General features: G+C 44.9%; 1 protein-coding gene across 1 annotated transcript in view; it reads right to left on the bottom strand.

Annotated features, from left to right (window-relative positions):
• RASGRF2 (Ras protein specific guanine nucleotide releasing factor 2) overlaps positions 1 to 20,949 on the bottom strand; it is a 1,901,930-nt gene that overhangs the window by 406,357 nt on the left and 1,474,624 nt on the right. The gene's annotated exons all lie outside the window — the stretch shown is intronic.

The raw sequence follows: 20,949 nt of genomic DNA, 5'->3' as shown, positions 1-20,949 counted from the left end.
GCAGCCATTTTCTCTGCCACATGCTGCCATGTGCTCACCATGTGCTCTGTCCTACCTTTCTGTTAACTACTTTTGAAAATCTGCCTAGTGACAAGTTATATTTAGCATCTCCCACTTTCGCACATGCCCAGTAAGGTCTGCAGCTGTTAGTCCTTGAAAACTGTTAGCTCCTCCTACCTGTCGACTGTGCATTTCCACATGACCTTACATGTATGCAAGTCTTGCTTCTATAATTGTACCACCTCCTTTTAGCCCCTGCGTGGGTATAAAAGGACCATGCTCTCTCAGTTCAGTGTGCTACTTCAAACATTACCGAAGGGTGCTGTTTGAACTGTAGTACCACCTCATGAGGTTAATAAACTTTGTCTTTTATTTCAGTTTCTGTGCCAACTTCTTCCTACATGGTCTGAGGACTTTGTGCAGAGAAAGGTGAACCCCTTGCACTAGTAGGCCTTGCTGAGGCTTACTTCAACAGCTCTGGATACCATAACCTCTGTGCCCAGTCCGGAGCCACCAAGATAACTTAGGCCTGGTCGTTCCTGATCTTCTTGAGAACTCTGGGCAGAAGTGGTATAGACGGGAAGGCGTAAAGGAGGCCGGAGTTCCATTTGAGACAAAAAGCGTCTCCGAGCGAGTGCCGCCTTGGAAACTCCAATGCACAAAACAGCTGACATTGCCCGTTCTCTGCGGAGGCGAACAGATCTAACCAAGGCTCTCCCCAACGCTGAAAGAGACCTTGTGCCACCTCTGGATGGAGACACCATTTTTGATTGGCTGTTCATCGACGACTGATTTTGTTCACTCTGGCATTCATAGAACCCGCCAGATGTTAAACAACCAGGGTAATGCCCTGATGTTCCAGCCATGTCCAGAGGCGTAGTGCCTCCTGACTAAGGGTCCAGGACCTGTTTGTTGCAGTACCACATGGCAGTAGTGTTGTCCATGAACACTTGCACTACTTTCCCTGTGAGAGAGAGAAGAAATGCTTTCAATGCAAGCCTGTTCGCCCGGAGCTCCAGAATACTGATATGGAGCCCAGACTCCGCCGGAGACCAGAGGCCTCGGATCTCCGCCTCTCCCATGTGGCCGCCCCAACCCAGAAGTGACACATTTGTCACTATGGACAGATCTGGCAGGGGAAGGGAGAGGGATCTGCCGTGGACCGAATGTGGATTTGAAAGCCACCACTGAAGGTCTTTCGCAGTCCCCTCCATGATCTGGACCATGTCGGAGAGATTTCCATGATGCTGCGCCCACTGGAACTGCAAGTCCCACTGCAGAGCCTGCATATGTCATCTGGCATGTGTTACTAGCAGGATGCAGGAGGCCATGAGGCCCAGCAGCCTCAGAGTCAGTCTCACTGAAACCCAAGACAGAGGCTGAACGATCGGAATCATAGCCTGAATATCTTGGATTCGCTTTTCGGGATGATAAGCCCAAAACTGCACTGTGTCCAGAACAGCTCCAATAAAAGGGAGCATCTGAGAGGGAGTCAGGTGTGACTTTGGCACAGTGATAGTGAACCCCAGCGTGTGCAGGAGGTTCGCTGTAGCCTGAAGGTGGGAGACGACTTTCTGGGGTGAGTACGCTTTCAACAGCCAGTCGTCAAGGTAGGGAAAGACTGAGGCACCTAACCTGCGCAGATGAGCTCCAACCACCGCCATCACTTTCATGAACACCCAAGGGGCGCTGGTAAAGCCGAAGGGGGGCACAGTAAACAGATAGTGCTTGTGACCTAACACAAATCGCAGGTAACGTCTGTGGGGAGGCAGGATGGGATTGTGGAAATAAGCGTCCTGCAAGTCCAACGCTACCATCCAGTCTCCTGGGTCTAAGGCAGACAGGACCTGAGACAGGACCTGAGCCAGGGTGAGCATTTTGAATTTCTCCTTCTTGAGGAAGTAATTGAGGTCCCGAAGGTCTAGGATAGGATGTAAGCCCATGTCCTTTTTCGGCATCAGAAAGTAGCGGGAATAACAACCACAACTTACTTCTGGAACAGGGACCTTCTCTATGGCTCCCTTGGCCAAGAGAGCCACGACTTCCTGGCGGAGAAGAGCCAAATGATCCTCCGGAAGATGGCTGACTGATGAAGGCATGGCTGGTGGGGCAGATTTGAAGGAGAGGGAATAGCCCTTTCGAACTATCTGCAAAACCCACCCAGGCTGCAGCGGGGGCAGGGATGGACTGGGCAGACCTCTGGTGTCCTGTCCCATGCCCACATGAGATTCTGCGTCTGCGGCAGAACTTGTGAGACTGTATCCCACAGAGAGTGGGTATAGCAGCCCAAAAGGCATGCAGTGTTTATGGACCGCAGCGCGAGACTGGGGGAAGAAAAAAATCTTCTTCCCAAATTGTCCCAGCCTTTTTGATTCCCTATGCAGGGGTGCGGAAGGTAATGCGCCTGAGGGAAAGGAAGCTTGGATGACAAGACTCTCAGGCATGGGGTTTTGGGACAGGACTTTAGGGTAGTTTTGGGCAGGCAGATGGCAGCGTGCGATAGTTCTGTTCACAGAAGCCCCTGTGTTGGGTCTGGACTTAGTACCCAAGAGGACATCAGTGAGGGCCTCAATGAATGGCAGAAGGGGCTCACATGTGGAAGCCCCTGGCTGAAGCACCTCCATCAGGCGATTAGCCCTGACCTGTACAGTAGGCAGCTCAAGGCCAAGGACCTCAGCCGCCCTACTCACAACCATAGAATAAGTCGCTCCCTCCGCCGTAGCCATGGTAGGAGGAAACAGCATGCAAGAAGTGTCCAGGTCACTGGTCTCTCCCAATTCCTGTTCCCAGTCCAAGTATGGGCCATCCTATTATTCATAATACCAATCCTTCCCCGAATTCATACCCATAAGGAAAAGGATCCAAATCCTACCTGGGGTGAGTAGGCCCCATCAAAGCCAGAGACGTCATCGGCCAAAGCCATTTCAACTTGTCGGGGATGAGGATTGGGTCGGCATCGATGGTGGGCACCACCGACGTCGGGAGTGTCGACAATCGAACCGGTGCCGGGGAAGGTCTCAGTGGTACAACCGGCATTGGCGCGGATCCGAGAGCGGAGAGTAGGGGACCTCAGTGGCTGGAGCAACCGGTGCGTAACCCGAAGATCCCCAAACCGAACCCCTTGGGTCCGAAGGTGGCGTATCGGGGTTAGCCTGCCCAAAAATGAGGACCATGGCCTCATAAAACTCCTTCAATTAGGCAGGGGTCGCTCCCGGAAATTCTATGGGTGACCCACTCATGCTCCACTATATGACAGTCTATCCCTGTGGACGACTTTTCAGTAACAAGGGGTCTATTCACAATTTCCCAGAAGGCCCTGTTATCATTCAGGGAAGCCGCATGTTCCAAGTCATACCAAGCATTAGCTCTTATTTCAGCCTATCTTTTTTCAATGGCTACCTTACAATTTTTTTTTAGCTATTCTCACCAGCTCTGGATCATGTGGAATTATATTAGTAATATACCTTAAAACTTTGAGAGTGTTTGTACAATCCAAGATAAGCCATGCACGGACAGGGCAAACTGTCTGAGGATTATTGGTCAGTAACATATTGGAGAGTGATTTACAAATCTGTGTTAAGTTGTCTTTCTCCGAGACAACTTACCATTTCGATTTGATTATTACTGAATACATCTGAAGTCATTTGAATAGGATCAACATGTTGCCATTACTCTGTACCCCTTTATTAGAAGTATGATTATGGGTTTTATACAGGTCTGTTTCACCAGAAGTAAAGGACACTGTGACCTGACTGCGAGACCAAATATTAACCGGGTCATATGCCCCCCCTTCCTCAAACGAGTGGAAATTTGCCCATTGGGTGTAAGGGAGATATTAAACACAGATTCAGCAAACTCTCTTGCTTCGTTTCTTGGGGTGAACATCGTGTCAGTCAAGTCAATCATTGGTGCCTAACTCTGAGAGGATCTGAAATCTGTTGTAAGTTGGGACCCTAGGAACTCCCCATGGGGACGCACAAGTACCTGGCCAAAATCCTGCTGTCCTCCCCTGCCCCTAGGGGTCAGAAGACAATACAAATAACCCAAGGGAACAACAGACACCTGATTGGGGGTTCCCTTAACCCCACTCCTTTGAAGAGATCTGATCAATTGGTACGCAAGGTCTGGCTACCTGCGGCTAACAACAATACAGTTCCATTCTATATTTTTTGGTAAAGGTCCAATCCAGCCAACTCTCCTCACCATAAGGATGTCATTGTACTCCTGAAAAGTAAAGTCTGAATTTCTGGCAAGTCAATAACCTATTTTGCTTTTTAAAGGCTATATAATTCCCCTCTATGTAAGATGGACCAGGTGCAACAGTCAGGTAGCAAGTGCAAGGACGGTTGTGTATGAAGGGGCCTCAAATGAGGGGTATGGCCAGAGATGACTGAAGGGTCAGATAGCCTGTCAGTGCTGGCAGTGCTAGGTCCAGCCTGCATTTGGGGACTGCCAAGGGGTAACACATGCCTCTTCGTTGTAGCAGAGCCAGAATATCTCACCGGAGCTGTAATGGAACCCACTGGCCTCATTAGGGTCTGAACTTGCTTATCGGTGCCCCTTCTAGCATTCACACCACTAAGGATGGTTGCTGGTTCATGGGGAGACATGGGGACTATGGAAGCTGAAAATTACTTCTTTTGGTAAACTAATTTGCTAATTACCCCTTCCAAAACACTTAACCTTTCCAGGATTAGAGCGATAGCTGAAACAAGAATGGCCTTTAATTTGTCCACAACACCGTCCCAGGATAGATTTGCCTTCCCTAAACAAGACTGTTTATCCAGAGCAGGAGCAGAAACCGGCCGGTGAAAGGTTCCGAGTTGACTTGGGAAGATTTTGGGCCCAAATGTTTAGGATTGACTGTGGGTGGGCCTAATTTCATTTTCATTTTCTTATTTGCTGAGAGCTCACATGAGCTGTTATTTAGGACAGAGACAGATGTAATTGTTGAAAGACCAGGTGGGGGCTCTCCTTCCTTCAGCCCTACTAACACAGGAATACAATCCTCTACAAGTGATAGATTTGTAAAGTTCCCTAGAACTGTGTCAGCCAGGTCAATTTGTACAGCGCTGGACTGTAAAGTGACGGGGCTTGGATTATCCCCAAGCTCAAATGACACCTGCCTTTCAGACAGTATGATTTCCTTTGACACTATACTGACACCCTGCACCAAAAAAAAATTCAGAGTAGAACCAGTATTAAAATTAGTTGGCGCAATATCCTTCCCTGCTACCAGCTTGTGTTTTTGCATAATCACTATCAGTAGCTCAAGGAAATGAATGAATAAAATCAAATTTACCGCAGGATGACACCAATGCCAAAGATCAAAATAAGGTGGCCACGCCCAGTCTATTCCAGGCAAATATGGGCCCGATCTTGGCCCAGGCGCGTGCCCAGCGGCGTCCCATGCTGCGGGCTACCAGCCAGGCTTATAGCACAAATCAGGAGTCACTCACCCTGCCTCCCACTGCTCGCAGGCAGGGATTACTGGGGATTGTAGTCCTACTCCAGTGCAAAGCACCATCAGAATGGGTGGGAGCCTGAAGAATAAAGTGTCCAGCGCCGCAGGCCACTAGTTGCGCTTATAGTGCAAATCAGGAGACACTTGCCCCTCCTCTCCACTCCTTACAGGTAGGGATTGCTGGCGACAGTAGTCTCACCCCAGCGCAATGCACAAGCAGAATGGGCGGAAGCCAGAAGAACAGTGTCCCCAAGACCATGTGTCAATTGCAGTAGGAAAGGTCTCAGTGTGATGGAACCCATGACAAATCCAACAGGAATCAGTTTTCCACTGTGAATTCTGACATATACAATGGGAACGGGTTTTACATATTGAACTATCTAACACATTCAATAAGAAAATGGTTTTACATTGGGAATTCCTTAAAAAGCCCGGGCTTTAAATTGTTTAACACTGAGAGACATTTTGTCACAGATGTATAGTTCAAGATGAGCTAGAGAAGTCTTGTTTTTATTCTGTACATTTGTAATTTTATGTTTAGCATTTGTGAGAAAGTGGATTATTAGTTTATTAGTTGGAGTGGATGGTAGTCCACTACAAGTAATAATATCAATAATCTTGTTAGGTCCAGTGAAGGTATCAGTAATTTAGGTCTGAGCTCAAACTCTGGTAGCTATGGCATAGAGCAGACAGGTTTAACTTAAGAAATTGAGTAACGCATTTAAAACTACCAAACCATGGAAGAACTTGAAAGCACAATACAATAGGTATCTAACTTAAATTTATAAAAAATAGAGAATATTTTTTTGAGCTAAATGAAACCAAAACAACAAATATCAAATAAGGGGAACCGGAAATGTGATTTTGAAGAAAAATTGCACAGAAAAGTGCAAAATGCCAACTGCGGGAACTGGTCGAAATAGACTGCAACAAGGATAAGGTTTGAGGGTGACCACAGTGGAGTAGTAGTGGGATATGAGGACCAGGTTTATCCAGTCAGAAACTTACAGCCATGCTTGGAAACGGTTTGAGAAGGTAAAGTCCTCAGTGGGGCAAGGCTGCAGGCTTGACCCAAAAACAGGATCGTCCAGGAAGGGTTGATGAAGAACGGGGTTTTGGTGAACTCGTTGGCGAAAGCGGGAAAAAGCTGAGAGTGGGAAAAGTCCAGAGTATGTGCCCAAAAAGTAATTGACTTCAACAGGATGCTGCTCGGCCTCGGCTAGTAAAGATTTCTAATCAGACTCTTTCCTGGAACTCAGATTCTTTCAGCAGGGCAGGCTGTAGCCGAAAAAGGTTTCAACATCGTTGGATGCCGGTCGGGGTCGGGCCACTACATTTGCTGCTTTGGAGAAGAATATAGTGGGAGCTATGACGAAGTCAGACACACAGGCAATGCACCCTCGTTGAATCGGCTTGGCAGGGTGGTCCCAGGTTTCTGTAGGTTCTCCAGGTAAAAAGTCTTGAGAAAATGTCTATGTCCCAGTTTTTCGGGTTAGGCAGGAGGTGTGCACTCTGACACGAGACAGGGTTCCAGGATTTCAGGAACAGCACTTCAGGGTTAGAACTCACTCCAAGAGAAACCACCAGCAGGGTTCAGGGCATGTCCAGGTGAAGCTGGTCAGCTGGGATTGTTAAGGAAAAAGGGATTCTTGCAGTTCTTGAGTCCCTGTAATTGAACAGGTCTACTTCTTTGTCCTGGGTACAAGTGGGAGCAGGTCGAGCCCTTAGGGTCCTCCTCACAGGCCTCAACAGCAGGTGCAGTCCCTCTTCTGTCTTCCACAGGTCCAGTTGTGTTCTGGGCACGGGGCTGCCACATTTATGTCCGGCACAAGCCTGTGGGTGGGGTATACCCCTGCCCCCTTCCTAACAAACAGCGAAAATGCCACCAAAGTTAGTGGCCTCTAAGCATGCAAGTTGGCATCACTGGGAAAGCAGGAAGAGAAGAGCGACAGAAGTCAGTTTGGCGCACTTGTATTCCGCTTGCTGTCTCATAATCCCACTAGAGGGTTAGTATAGGTAACAAAGCCTCGAGGCAGTCCAAAACTGGGAGTGGAGAGCAGGTCGGGCAACAGCCATCTTACCAGTAAGATTTGTGTAAATCAGTCTAATACTTGAACAAAAGGTCTGCCCATATGCCTTGAAGAGGAGGTGCGTTTACTAGGCTTTCTTGAATTTGAATCCATTTTCAGGTCTAAGGTGGGTGAGTAACGAATTCCAGAGGGCCCTGTGGTCGTAGGGAGCCGCCTCCAAATCTTTTACATCACAATCGAGGGGTACACAGCAGACCTCTGTCAGCTGACCTGAGGTTTGAGTTAGAAAGAGTGAAGCATATAGTCAAGAGGTGCATTTTTGGATTCGATCCTGTAGCTCCTTGGGGACTATGCAGAGAGTTTTGAAGAATGTCCTTTCTTTCATGGGGAGCCAGTGGAGTGATCAGAGAGCAGGGGCACTGTGATCATGTTGTTACAGTCCCAGACCACGCTAGCAGCCTGTTTTGTACTCATAGCAGCTTGGCGAGGTGTGCGATGGGGGGGTACGTGAAAGATTATTGCAGTAATCCAGCCCGGATAAGACCACTTCGAGGACCAAAGTGATTTTCCACGAGAAATGTAGGAATGGCAGAATATCTTTTGATTGTTTGCAGGTGGAAACAGGCATGATTTGCAAATCACATTTACCATATGGAGAATGGGATGTCTCTGTCAAAGAGTAAGCCCAGATTCTGAGCTTGTTTCACAGATAACCAGGCAGGATACTAGCCTATTGGAAAAATGACTACAATTGAAGTCATTTCAAAGTGAAGGTAACAGTGACCGTATAAAGGTTTCAAACTAGTATTTCAGATAATTTCTTGATTGAATCCAGCGTTTATTCTAGAATTAATGTCCTTAAAATATTATTTTTAGAAAACGGGGATCAACTCAGATGTGTTGTTGTGCTCCTCTTTCTGAATGGAATGCAATTGGGTAAGACACTAAACCCGGGATGGCATGTTGGCGACAGGCCTGGCTGCTTTCCTGGTGAAATGTAAAGTGTTCTCTAGAATCGACTGTAGCAAGCAGTGCATAACGTGGGAGATACTTTCAGCAGGACTGGTACGAGGGCATCTGTCTAGTGAACTCAAATACAAGTTACATTGGACTTTTCAGGGCACTGAAAACAGCACAAGTGAGGAGTGGGAAAGGACATTTTCACAAAGCAGTGGTCAGATAGTTGTCCGTAATTAGTGAGGACTGAGGTGCCAATTTGTAAGGTGGTGCTCGGAAATGATGGCAACTATGCACCTGCATCCAAAAGAACCAGAACGATGCTGGGCACGGCCATGGCACATAGCACCGCATATGCTAGATATGGCTTTATACATGGTCCAGTGCATGATATGGATGGTGCTGCACTTAACCTTTTGAGTGCTAGGTATGGCCTTGCACATGGCTTTGTACAAGGTAATAAGGCCCTTACACATTGCTTTGTACAGCTAGGTTTTCTAAATGCTAGCCAGGTGTTGTACATGACATTGTAAATGCCAGGTAGGTCTTGCACGTTGATTTGTGCATGCTAGGCATGGATTTAAACATGCTAGGCAGGGTTTAATAAATGACTGTGTACATGTTACATAGCCTTTCCCATATTGAGCAGGCCCTTGTTCATGCTAGGAGGTCAGTGCTTAATTTGAGCGAGTGGTTTCCCATGCAGGGCACAAGCCCTTATTTTTGACGAACGGCACGTATTGTTCTGCCTCAAGCATTTACTGTGAGCAAAAGACACATATGGGAAAGATGGAGGAAGAGAAAAACGAAAAAGCTTCACAAAGGGAAAAAGCTGCAAGAGTGAGCTGAAGGGGCAGGGAGGGGCTGTAAATGGATTGAAGCGTCATGGAATGACTTTAGGATTAAGCTGCCTCAGTATTCCGTGCTTGCACATTTAATTGCAGCAGCTGCATGTTTCAGAGGGGAGCTTTGGGCACCAGCACGTTTTTATTTACAAATTAAGCAATGTAAGAGCGTCTTGCACGTGGCCTTGTACATACTAGGCGGGACCTTGCACACGACTTTGTACATGCTAAGTGGGGCCTTGCACATTGTCATGTACATGCTAGGTTGACCTTACACATGGACTTGAACATGTTAGGTGGGCCCTTGCACATGGACCTGTGCATGCTAGGCAGGGCCTTGTACATGTTAAGTGGAACCCTGCACACAGCCTTGTACATGCTAGGTGGGGCCTTGCACATGGCTTTGTACATGCTAGTTGGGGCCTTGCACATGACCTGTGCATGCTAAGTAGGACCATGCACATGGCCCCGTGCATGCTAGGCAGGGCCTTGTACATTTTAGGTGTGGCTATGCACACAGCTCTGTACATGCTAGGTAGGACCTTACACATTGCCTTCAACATGTCAGCTGGAGCCTTGCACATGGCCCTGTGCATGCTAGGCAGGCCCTGGAAACCCAGGAAGACCTTCAAACCTAATCGAGGAAGATACAGCACAGCTAACAAAACAGACTGGTGCCAGTCATCAGGCCCAGGGCTGAAGATGGTTTGTCCTTCATATAAGCGAGTTGTACAAACTATTCAGAATTATTTTGATACTTGCTCTAAAGTGGAGAATAAGAGTTGTATGTGTGCCGTAATAGCCTCTCACCCCTCATTATCTAGTAATTGTGAACAATCCTTCAGGTCAGTGGTTCCCAAACTGTGGTCCGGAGACCCCTTGGGGTCTGCGAAGCCTCCTCTGGTGTCCGTGACTTCTTACAAAATTAAATAATATTAACAGATTAATAAAGTGTATATAAATTAAGTGGCAAAATATACTATTGAACATTTTAAAACACAATGTAATTGTCAAGGAATTTGAAACCGGAGACTAAAAATTAAATTAGTACCCTCAGATTGATTTGTGGGAGTAGTGAATCAAACAGAATATAGTATGGATAATGTCTGGCTTTAATTGAATTTAGAAAAGCTCCACCCTTCCTATGATTTTCTTTTTTTTTGTTGATATATGTTTGAAAATTAAATAACATGTATTATTATTTGTGTATGTGTTTGATGCATGCTTGTTTCTGTATTTTTTGTGAATTGTTTTGTGGTTAAAATCATCAACAAAGTTTAGGCCACGGTCCGTGGCTTCCAGTAATGACTCTGGTGGTGCCCGGGTTCCAGTAATGGAAGTTTGGGTCCACAGTAGTCAAAAGGTTGGGAACCACTGCTTTGGGTCACAGTAAGGGCCCCCACAAGCACGTTTTATTTACTATATTACAGTTGTTTTGCACAAATATTGCTTCGCAGGGTAAAACCTATTTATGATACATTGCACAAGGTGGCGCTGCTGAGAAGCGTGAACTAGCTTAGTCTGTTTTTACTTCCTTGTAATTATTCCATTAGTTAGTTTTAAAAAGTGGTTGCTTTAACCGCTCAGAAAAGGTATAAAAAGGACTTCCTTTTTTTCATCTGCCTGGAGTTTAGGTGCAATCAGGTTATTATTTTACAGGCTATTAGGCTTTATTTAGACTTAGCAATTACATTACCAAAAGCTGCATGGAATAGTAAAGGGGAGTTGTAATTTAGTGTTCGTAATGTGAAATAGTCAGTGAACTATCACAAATAAATATTAGTTTAGCTACCATTTAAGGTAAGCTGTTTTGTGAAGGAAATTCTGTTAAACCTGTTTCCAAGGAGACGTGAAGGTGTTATTTTTATGTAAAGTCACCGGTTCTGTATTCAGAGATAAGGCATAAGATTGTTTTTCAAACATACTGCATTCTGAAGTCATTCTATCTGCAGTGAGCCTTAAAGGGGCGAATAAGAGGGAGAGGACAACTACTGTCGCCTCTCCTTTGCCCACATCCCTTTCCCCACTGGGCATACAGTTGAAAGCAGTCTGTAAGCTACATTTTATAGAAATCCACCACAAATATATGTGGGCCATAAAGTTAGCGTCTGGTCAGTGAAGTAGACCTCGCTGGCTTGTTGGTTTCTTGTAGAGTTAGAGTGGTACCTTCACTCTGGAGGGAGTTCTCTGGCAATCTGCGAAGCCTGGAGATCCTCTGGGGTTCTTTATAGCTTTTCCAGTTGTCCAGCAGCTCCTCAGTGGTGATTGTTGGGCCCTAGGTGCAGCAGGCAGGGTGTGGCACCTTTTCTTTCATGCAGCAGGTCCACAGTTCTTGTGCCTTGGATCTTCTTGGTGCTGGTCAGATTCTGGCCATCTAATCTGATTTCTTGGTCTAGGGATGCCCACTAAGTACTGTATTTAGTGGGCATTTCAGGGGAACCTGGTAGTGACCAATGGGTTGTCTACCTTATGGTAGCTACACCACCTAAGTGACCACTTCCGGTGGGCAGAGGTCACTTCCCTACAACTGATTGGCTATTTTCCTTCCATCCAAGATGGAGGAAAATGAAATGGAGAGTCCATCTTGCATGCAACATCTTAGGGGCGGTGCATGCCAGGTAGGGTCAGGTCACTCCACCTGTCCTTTGAGTTTCCTGCCGTTACTTCTGCCAAAAGTAGGGGTTTGCAATGTGGGTGACCATCTGCTGCTAGCATTAGGCCTGGAGGTCTAGTTTCAAAGGCGGTAAGCCCTTTGAAGCTCGCAAACAGGGCAGTGCATATTTCTGCAGGAAGAGGTAGAACCTCCACCCAAGAAGGGCTTTGTTATACATCCCAGAGGCCCTCACCCAGGGATGCGTATTAGTGTCTGTAGGTGGCAGGCTGGAGGTGACCAGCCAGCAACCATGACACAGTAGTTAGCTTTTGCAGGGGGCACCTCTAGGGTGATCCCTGGGTAAATTTGGTAATAAATCCAATACTGGTATCAGTTTGGATTTATCAGTCTGATAACAAACAAAGGGTTCAGAGTGGCCATCATGTAGTTGTGAAACTTGTATTGACCAGTGTCCAGCACATGCATTAAAAAAGCTGCTCTATTCACTCATCGTGAGTCCTAGGTTTGGCCAGGACACAGTGGGGGCATACTGTTCATGCAGCCATGCTCTCCCTCACATGCAGTATAGTGCACCCTGCCTTAGGGCTGGAAGGCCTGTCACAGTGTTGACTTACCCATAGTGCATGCAGTGTATAGTGGACAGGGCACACAGGTAGCGTGTCATGTCGAGTTTGTATTTTAGGTTTGCCTCAGAACACTCAGCCTGCAATGGAAGTGCTCGGAGCACATGAATGCATGGCCCTAGATGGTGGCACAATCACTGCTGCTGCCCTCAGGGACCTACTCTTAGTACCTCCTGCCCTGGGTACCTGAGTACAGTTTACCATAGGTTTAAGGGGGCAGCTAAAGGTGTATCCAATTGTGCCAATGGATCACAAAAGTTTAGGTAAAGAACTCTGACCCAGGAAACCTGGTGAGCAGGGCCCTGGGCACTAACAACGTTTAGGCTACATCACATATCAGGCAAAAAGTGGGGGCTAACTATGTCAAAAAGAAGCCTTTTCCTACATTTATTAGTTTTATAATTACTGTAGGATTCTGTATGTCTGGTTATATAATTAAGTTCAATGGTAAGTTTTGGTCTCTACCTGCCATTAGGAGGGTAAAAGGACATTGGGTTTTTATTTGTTCTCCAAGATCATGACCTTTGACCTACACAGACATTTCGACCGCCAACTAGTTCCTCCCTCTTTTGCACTATTACTCCATTTTACACTCCATCTAACACATCGCCAATATAATCAAGTTTGTGAAAGCTACCGCTATGACGCATGTTCCATTCAATTACAAAGGCCCTGACTATCAGCCCCTCTATCACATTGTAATTGCAGATTCATGACCACCAAGTAGAGCTGTATTAAGCATAATGGCTTAAAAACCTGCAAAGTTTATTTCAAAGGATTCACTAGTGTAGAAGTGTTGTGCATTTAGAGAATTGTTCCTCATTAACAATGAGCATAATATGCATCCACACTTAAATTCTGTGCACACTTATATGATGCTCTTGCCTTTGAAACAATTTTGCTATGACCTGTGTAAGTGCCTTTTCTTGGCTTATGCTCACTGGGCCTCAGCTAGAGCTTGACACCAAAATGGAATTCTCACCATACACTGTCTATTATTTCTGCTACACATAGTCAAGCAAAGTCATGTTTGTTTATTTCCAAATGATGTTGTTCTCGAAGAAGAAATTTTAGCATGGGCTCAGTAATGTTTCAACCTTCAAGGTTTCTTCCACTTGCACAGTGAATTTCATACATTCAGAATAGTTTACTATTGTTTAGTAACTCATTTGTTCTGACATATCCAGATGGCATTAGCATATAGGGGGCCGAATCAATATTCATGTAGTGGGATAGTGCTTAGGTGGTAAGGCTGTGTGACACTGTATGACGCTTTTCATTATGATGCTCTGATTTGTGGAAATTGTAATTCTTTTGCTCACACTATGATGAATATGCAATTTTCAACATGTTCTATGAAAACTTTCCCTAAAGCAGTGCTTCTTTTTTGGGGTGAGCCAGAATTATTTGGATGCTGCTAGAGGGGGTGCTGTTCGATTTCTTTTGGATTATGCGGCTCATTTGAGACATTACATATTTTTTATTTTGCTTATTATTTTGTATTGTCTTATTGCTGAGAGCCTTCATGGAAACGACTTTATGCATCTGCACTACAAAATTCCTGTACTATACCCTTTGAATCTTTGTAATACATCTTTAAAATGCTCTAATCGAACGCTAGAACTTACTTTTTGAGTCTGTCCTTACTTAATTGACTGTATTTTTGGTATGCTACTTTGCATCTTATTTTGGAATGCACTGCCTCAGGAAACTGAGGTTTAGCAGTGTCCCCGATGCACCCACCCATGAGCATATGTTGAGACGTGAGCAAAAAAAAAAAAGAAAATGCTTAAAAAGCATCATGCAATGCATTCATTGGCATCACCACTCCTACCCCACCTCGGAATCCCAGAAGTCCTCAGGCAGAAATTACAGGTGTCCCAGGGATGGACTCCTAGGCTCAGAAAATTACTTCCATTGTGTTTCACCTCTAGCGCTCAGGTACATCAGGGATGTACAGTGCTGTAGCTTGATACCCCATTAGGACATCAGCATGGGGCATCAGGTTGCAAAGAATGGATGAGGTTTACTATGCTACACTTGTGCCGACTCAAAAAACTTAAATACTTCTTTGGATACACAATTTCCCAAATTCATCCACCTAAGGCCCCTACTATGTGCAATCATTATTACAAAGGGGTCAAAATTCTGAGAGTTGCAATATATTCTGCACCCTCACAATTTTCCCCAAGCACACCTGCTGATATACACTGGTACATAGCTGCTATTTATTGTACCTTTTACATTTCAAACTACAGGTATTAATTTTTGATGGTTGGAATAGGTACAACACCACCCTCCACAACACCTGTAATCAGGCCTAGGTGGGCACATTTAAAACTTCACCCACTCCATGCCACAAGCCTTTTATGAAGCCTTCTGAAACAAGCCGTAAGGCTATTCCAGGACACATATGTGTGTCCATGGGATATCAAAGGGGAGATTGCTCCGGCGCCCTATTAAGTAGCAAGCTAAGTAATTGGTCTGAGACAGAAAGTTTACCTCCAAAGCCTCTATGACCTGCTGGGGAAGCTTGGACTAGCAGCCAAGGCCTAGATCAGATACAGTGCAACACAGTTGCTCCAGGTGCAATAAAGATATAGGGCTAGATGTACGACAGTTTGCAAGTCGCTAATCGGTCACAACTGGGTTAGCGAATGCAAAACTGGCCGTGCGCAATGTATGAAACTCATTCACCAACTCAAAATTGCAATGTGACTGAATTGCAACTTTCAAAATATTGAGACTCCAAATTGTGAGTTGGTATTATGAAATCGCAAATACAGACTCGCAATTTGTATGCATAAGGCAGTACCAAACAGCGAATTGTCTCTATTTCACCCGTTTGCATATGCAATTTACCACCAATTCAAACCAGGTAGTAAATGGGTGAAAACTATAAAAACAGACCCTGAATGCACCACAACAGTCCACCCAGGCTGCACTCGATTTTATAGCAAGGAGAATGCGAATACTGTCTGCTCAGCAGAGGCTCAGGTGAAGAGAGGGACAGATATTCAGAGTCAGGCTGACCTTTTTTGATCAAACTGAGGAAGAGATGTTTGACAAATACAGGCTAGGTAGTATTGTGATATTAGATTTAATTGACCTCTTAAAGCCACACCTTGAAAGTAGTACTCTGCGCAGCAACTCCATTCCCACCCATGTCCCAGTCCTATGCTCATTACAACTATTAGCCAGTGGTAGTTACCAGCATGTGGTAGCTGTTGCAGGTGGGGTGTCGCAAAGTGCGTGCTCGCATTTCTTTTACTCTTTCCTCAATGTCATGATCCTCAATATCTACCACCACATATACATGCCTCTAAGGATGAGGAAATACATATGACAAAATTTTAATTTTACCCCACTGCTAAATTTCCCCGGGTGGTAGGGGGCATAGATGGGACACGTGTCCATATGTCCCATCTAATCTTGAAGTACAAGTTACTTGCCTTCGGTAACAAAATATCTGGTAGAAAACATATTCTAGTTGCAGATTCCTTACCTTAGAATTTTCCCCCAGGCATCAGACTGGATCCCGAGATTTTTCTGTGAGCAATATCCTTGCGCATCGGCAGGTGGCGTTGGTCGACTCCGCGGGCGCAGTGGTCGCCGTGATGACATCGGGAGTATTATATAGATGCGGCCCTCACGGATGTCAGTTTCTTTTAGCGACTTTCCACGCCAAAGCGCAGAGCCACCCACTAAGAATACTGAGATTGGTGCGCCAGAGCTAAGGACCTGAAAGGGGGAATCCCTGTCCCTAGAAATCAGTTCGCAAGCAGGGAGATTGGGTGGGCGATAAGGAATCTGCAACTAGAATATGTCTCTACCAGATATTTTGTTACCGAAGGTAAGTAACTTGTACATCTGATACAGACTTCTAATTGCAGATTCCTTACCTTAGAATAGATACCCAAGCAATGCCACCCTCGGTGGTGGGCTGTGAACCAAGATTATTCCAGGAAGTCCTGCAGGACCGAACAACCAAAATAGCCGTCCCAATGGACCTGACCGTCCAGGCAGTAGTGCTTAGCAAACGTGTGCAGGGACGCCGACGTAGCAGTCTGGCAGATATCCAGGACAGGAACTCCGCATGCTAACACAGTGGAAGCAGCAGTTGCTCTGGCAGAATGAGCATGCAAGCCTTCAGGAGGTTGCTTTTTGGCCAAAGAGTAGCACATTCAGATGCAAAGAAGCACCCATCGAGAGATGATACGCTTTTGCATCGCCTTCCCTTTTTTCACACCCACATACCCAACGAAGAGTTGATCGTCCACCCGGAAATCTTTAGTACGATTTGAGGTAGAACGCCAACGCTCTTTTTGGTCCAGACGCTGGAGACTCTCCTCCTCATGGGAAGGATGTGGGTGTGCGTAGAAAGTAGGCAGAGTGATGGACTGACCTACATGAAAGGGTGTAGCCTCCTTAGGAAGGAAGGAAGCCCTAGTGCGCAATACAACTTTGTCAGGATGCACAGACAAGTATGGAGGTTTTGAGGAAAGGGCCCGAAGCTCACTCACCCTGCGAGCAGAGGTGATAGCGACTAGAAAGACAGTTTTGAAGGTGAGGAGCCGCAAGGGACAATTATGTATTGGCTCAAAGGGGGTACACATTAAGTAAGTAAGTACAAGATCAAGGTCCCACTGAGGCATTGTAGTGCTTTCCTCTTATTTAGTTTCTAAGCACTAACATAACACAACAGAAATGCACTTCTGAGGTCAAAGAAGACTTTTATTGTTATTTTATTCTTCCCCAACCACAATGTTTATGAATGAATGACGAATTAGTAGCTTTCAAGTCCGCGTTAATCAAACAAAATATATCAGTTTGCAATATACACAGCAGGTTATATTTATAAGATATTGAATGCAAAGCAAAACAAATACTTCACCGTGTGGGAACTATTCACAGCTTCATCTTTCTAAGGTCTGCAAGCTGAGGACCCCTGTCAGCCGCGAGAAAGAGAGATTCATCTACCCACACGGGATTGCTGGCAGCCTGCGCCAAGCTCCAGCACGAGGTCCGGCAGATTCGAATCTGACTCTCTGCAGCCTGTTACATTCGTTACAAAGGTGTGCCCCCTCCCCTCAGACCTGGGAAACTGAGCAAGCCTTTTGGAGACTGGCCAGGTCTCCAAGACTACTCCTGTTCCCAAGCTCAAGGGAAGAGAAACGACGCCCATGTACTCTCTCTTATCAGGTCTAGTCTACTGTGAGAGCAAAACATCTTGGTTCTCTGGTGCAAAAACACAGCTTGGAAAAATACAGAACTCCACGTTAAAGGCAATGGGCAGCTAACCTAAATATCAAATGCAATGTCATGTTAAAGGCAATAGGCAGCTAACCTAAATATCAAATGCAATGTCTAGTGTCATGTCAAAGCCAATAAGCATCTAAGCTGAATACAAAATGCAATATATAATATCATGTCAAAGTCAATAGGCAGCGGAGCTGAATACAAAATGTAATATATGATATCATGTCAAAGTCAATAGGCAGCGGAGCTGAATGTAATATATGATATCATGTCAAAGCCAATAGGCAGCTGAGCTGAATATAAAATGCAATGTATAATATCATGTCAAAGCCCATAGGCAGCTGAGCTGAATACAAAATGCAATGTATAATATCATGTCAAAGCCAATAGGCAGCGGAGCTGAATATCATGTCAAAGCCAATAGGCAGTTAAGCTGAATACAAAATGCAATATATAATATCATGTCAAAGCCCATAGGCAGAATATCTAATAGCATGTCAAAGTCAATAGGCAGCTAAATTGAATACATCATGTCAAAGTCAATAGGCATGCAATGTCAAAGCCAATAGGCGGCTAGACTGGATACAGCATGTCAAAGCCAATAGGCAGAATACAGAATGTAATGGCTAATGCAATGTCAAAGCCCATAGGCGGCTAAACTGAATACAGAAAGTAATGGCTAATGCCATGTCAAAGCCAATAGGCACAATACAGAATGTAATGACTAATGCAATGTCAAAGCCCATAGGCGGCTAAACTGAACAAAACATACCATGTGCTACTGGTGAACATTGAGCAACTAATATGCGCAGTGGTGAAACACAAAGTCATTGGTCAAAACAAAACTTTATCAAATGGCAGGACATTCCGCCCTTTGACCAATGAATTTTTGTTTCACATATCTCATATTTCAAACAAACAAAAAAAACATCAGCACAAAAAAAAAACATTATGATCAAAGCAATCCCTGTAACGCAATAGAAGTGAATTAACACATTGATTTCATGACCTTTCACATCAGATACATCTACATAAAAAAAAGACTGGGCAATTTTTTTTTTTCTGAATGAGTCTCTAATTCAACAGTGTTAGCAATTTGATGTGGCATGAGTTCTGCTCATGTAAAGGTGCACGGTCCACCTGAAAGGTTTTCTGGAAGGTAAGCAAAAGTCAGAGTTCCATACGAGAGGAAAAAAAAAAAAACACAGCAAACAAGTTGAACTTGAACTGAAGGCGCAGTTTGCGCAAAATGGATCCATGGTGCTGGCACTTTACTCAGCCAGGTTCAGGTTGGGGATTCGGTCCCTTCCCCGACCCCACACACACACACCGGAAGGGGGACCACACAGCACACTCAGGGACAGTGGCGAAACGTGGTAGGATCTGCAAAAGAAACAAGTATGACTTTTCTTGCAAATAAAATTTTTCATTTAAACTGCACCCTTCCTCTTCCTTTCCCTGTTTTATAATCAGCAGGACGTTTTTGGGGCCCTTTGTTATATTCTCTGCAGGTTCTGGAGGGTCACTTGGGGCTTCAGCCCACACATCAGCACTGAGGTTTTTATCTGCTGCGCCACAGCTTCCTTTTTCTTGCACTGTCAGAAGGGCTGGGGCAGACTCCTTCTTTACCAAACCTCCATTCACTGCATTTTTGCCAAATTGGGCCATTCTGTCTCCAATTTGTATGAATGAATCAGATTCTTTTCTAGGTATCAGCATAATTTCGATTTTTCCTTGGTAATTTGCAGCAATCACTCTCCCTAAAACCTGATCAATTTGCCATTTCTGTTCTGGTAACTTTCCTCTCCCCAACTGCTCTGTGACTGCTTGCATGACAGATTGCTTTTGTGCGTGCTGCACAGTTTTTATCAAATCTAGGGGAATGTGCATCTCTCTCATCTCTGCCCACCTGTAAGTGGCCTTTTCACATTTCTGGGGCACCCACATAGCTATCCCCACTAAGGCAGAATTCTGGGTGAACACTTCTCTCTCTGCATTTTTCTCATTAACATCTGCAAGGTAATTGAACCAGTTAGGTGCTAAAACATTATCAAAGAACCAAAAATCTGCATAAAAATGACACATCTCACGTAGCTCTTGCTTTAAAATCTGACACACATTATACAAGCTGTTCCTTCTAATGTGCCAGAAAGCAACATTTCAGTCAATGAATCATTAGTAAAACAAACATGCTTTTTATCTTCAGTGGACACGAATTCAAATGGTGCACACAACTTCATTGGTAATTCTTTTATCTGTGGTACTCTAGCCCTGTCTTGCAAGTACCAGATCCATTGTATGATTCTAGCTAGGGGCACTATTTTCTTTCCTTGTTCTTGATTTAAATATACATAAGTATTTCCTTCTTGCACTGCGCAGAAACCTAAAGTCTGCATTATTTCATTTGCCAAATCACAAGCGCGCAGCTGCATATTATTTTTCACAGTGACCATGTACAAAAGTGTTAGGATTTCTCTCAAATGAGGGCTATTCTTTTTCCAAAAATCAAACAAGCTAATGAAACTCGGGGTGTCTTGCTCTAAAATCCTTCGTTTTACTTGTGCATTTTGCAACTCTCGTCCGTGTTATCAGTTAAGGAATGCACTTTGGCTGCCAAAAACCCTGGCTCACACGGAAACTCAGTGCAGCTCGGACCTGTCTTAACCCCCTCATTACTGGAATGGGACAAGAAAGATTCTTCAAAAAAAGCCTTTTTATAACTTTCAGTCGGGCTAATTTGCTCACGTAAATTCCTATTTTCATGTTCCAACTTCCTACATTTCTCCTGCATTTCTCTGTAAGCAGATAAAGGTATCCAGACCTTTCTGTCATCATTACTTCCAAAACACACTTTTTCTACATATATACAACGGGAATTATTTCTCAAAACAACATCAGGCATTTTAGCTACACATGCATTTTCTTCTGTAATTCCCCAAACAGAAAACAATTCACAGTTTTTCTTAGCACCATCAGGCAGTTCATCAACACATGTATTCTCAGACATGGTCTGCCGTGCTACTGTGATTCTCCAAACAGAAAACAATTTCTGTAATTCTCCAAACAACAAAAAAACAATTACACTTTTAAAGTGTGCACTTAGAAATCTACTAACTCGTCAAACCCCTTTTAATCACCTCTTAATGACCGACCCCAC

Source organism: Pleurodeles waltl, chromosome 1_1 (assembly GCF_031143425.1).
Source record: "Pleurodeles waltl isolate 20211129_DDA chromosome 1_1, aPleWal1.hap1.20221129, whole genome shotgun sequence".
Lineage (NCBI taxonomy): Eukaryota > Metazoa > Chordata > Amphibia > Caudata > Salamandridae > Pleurodeles > Pleurodeles waltl.
This window is presented reverse-complemented; position numbering and strand designations above follow the sequence as displayed.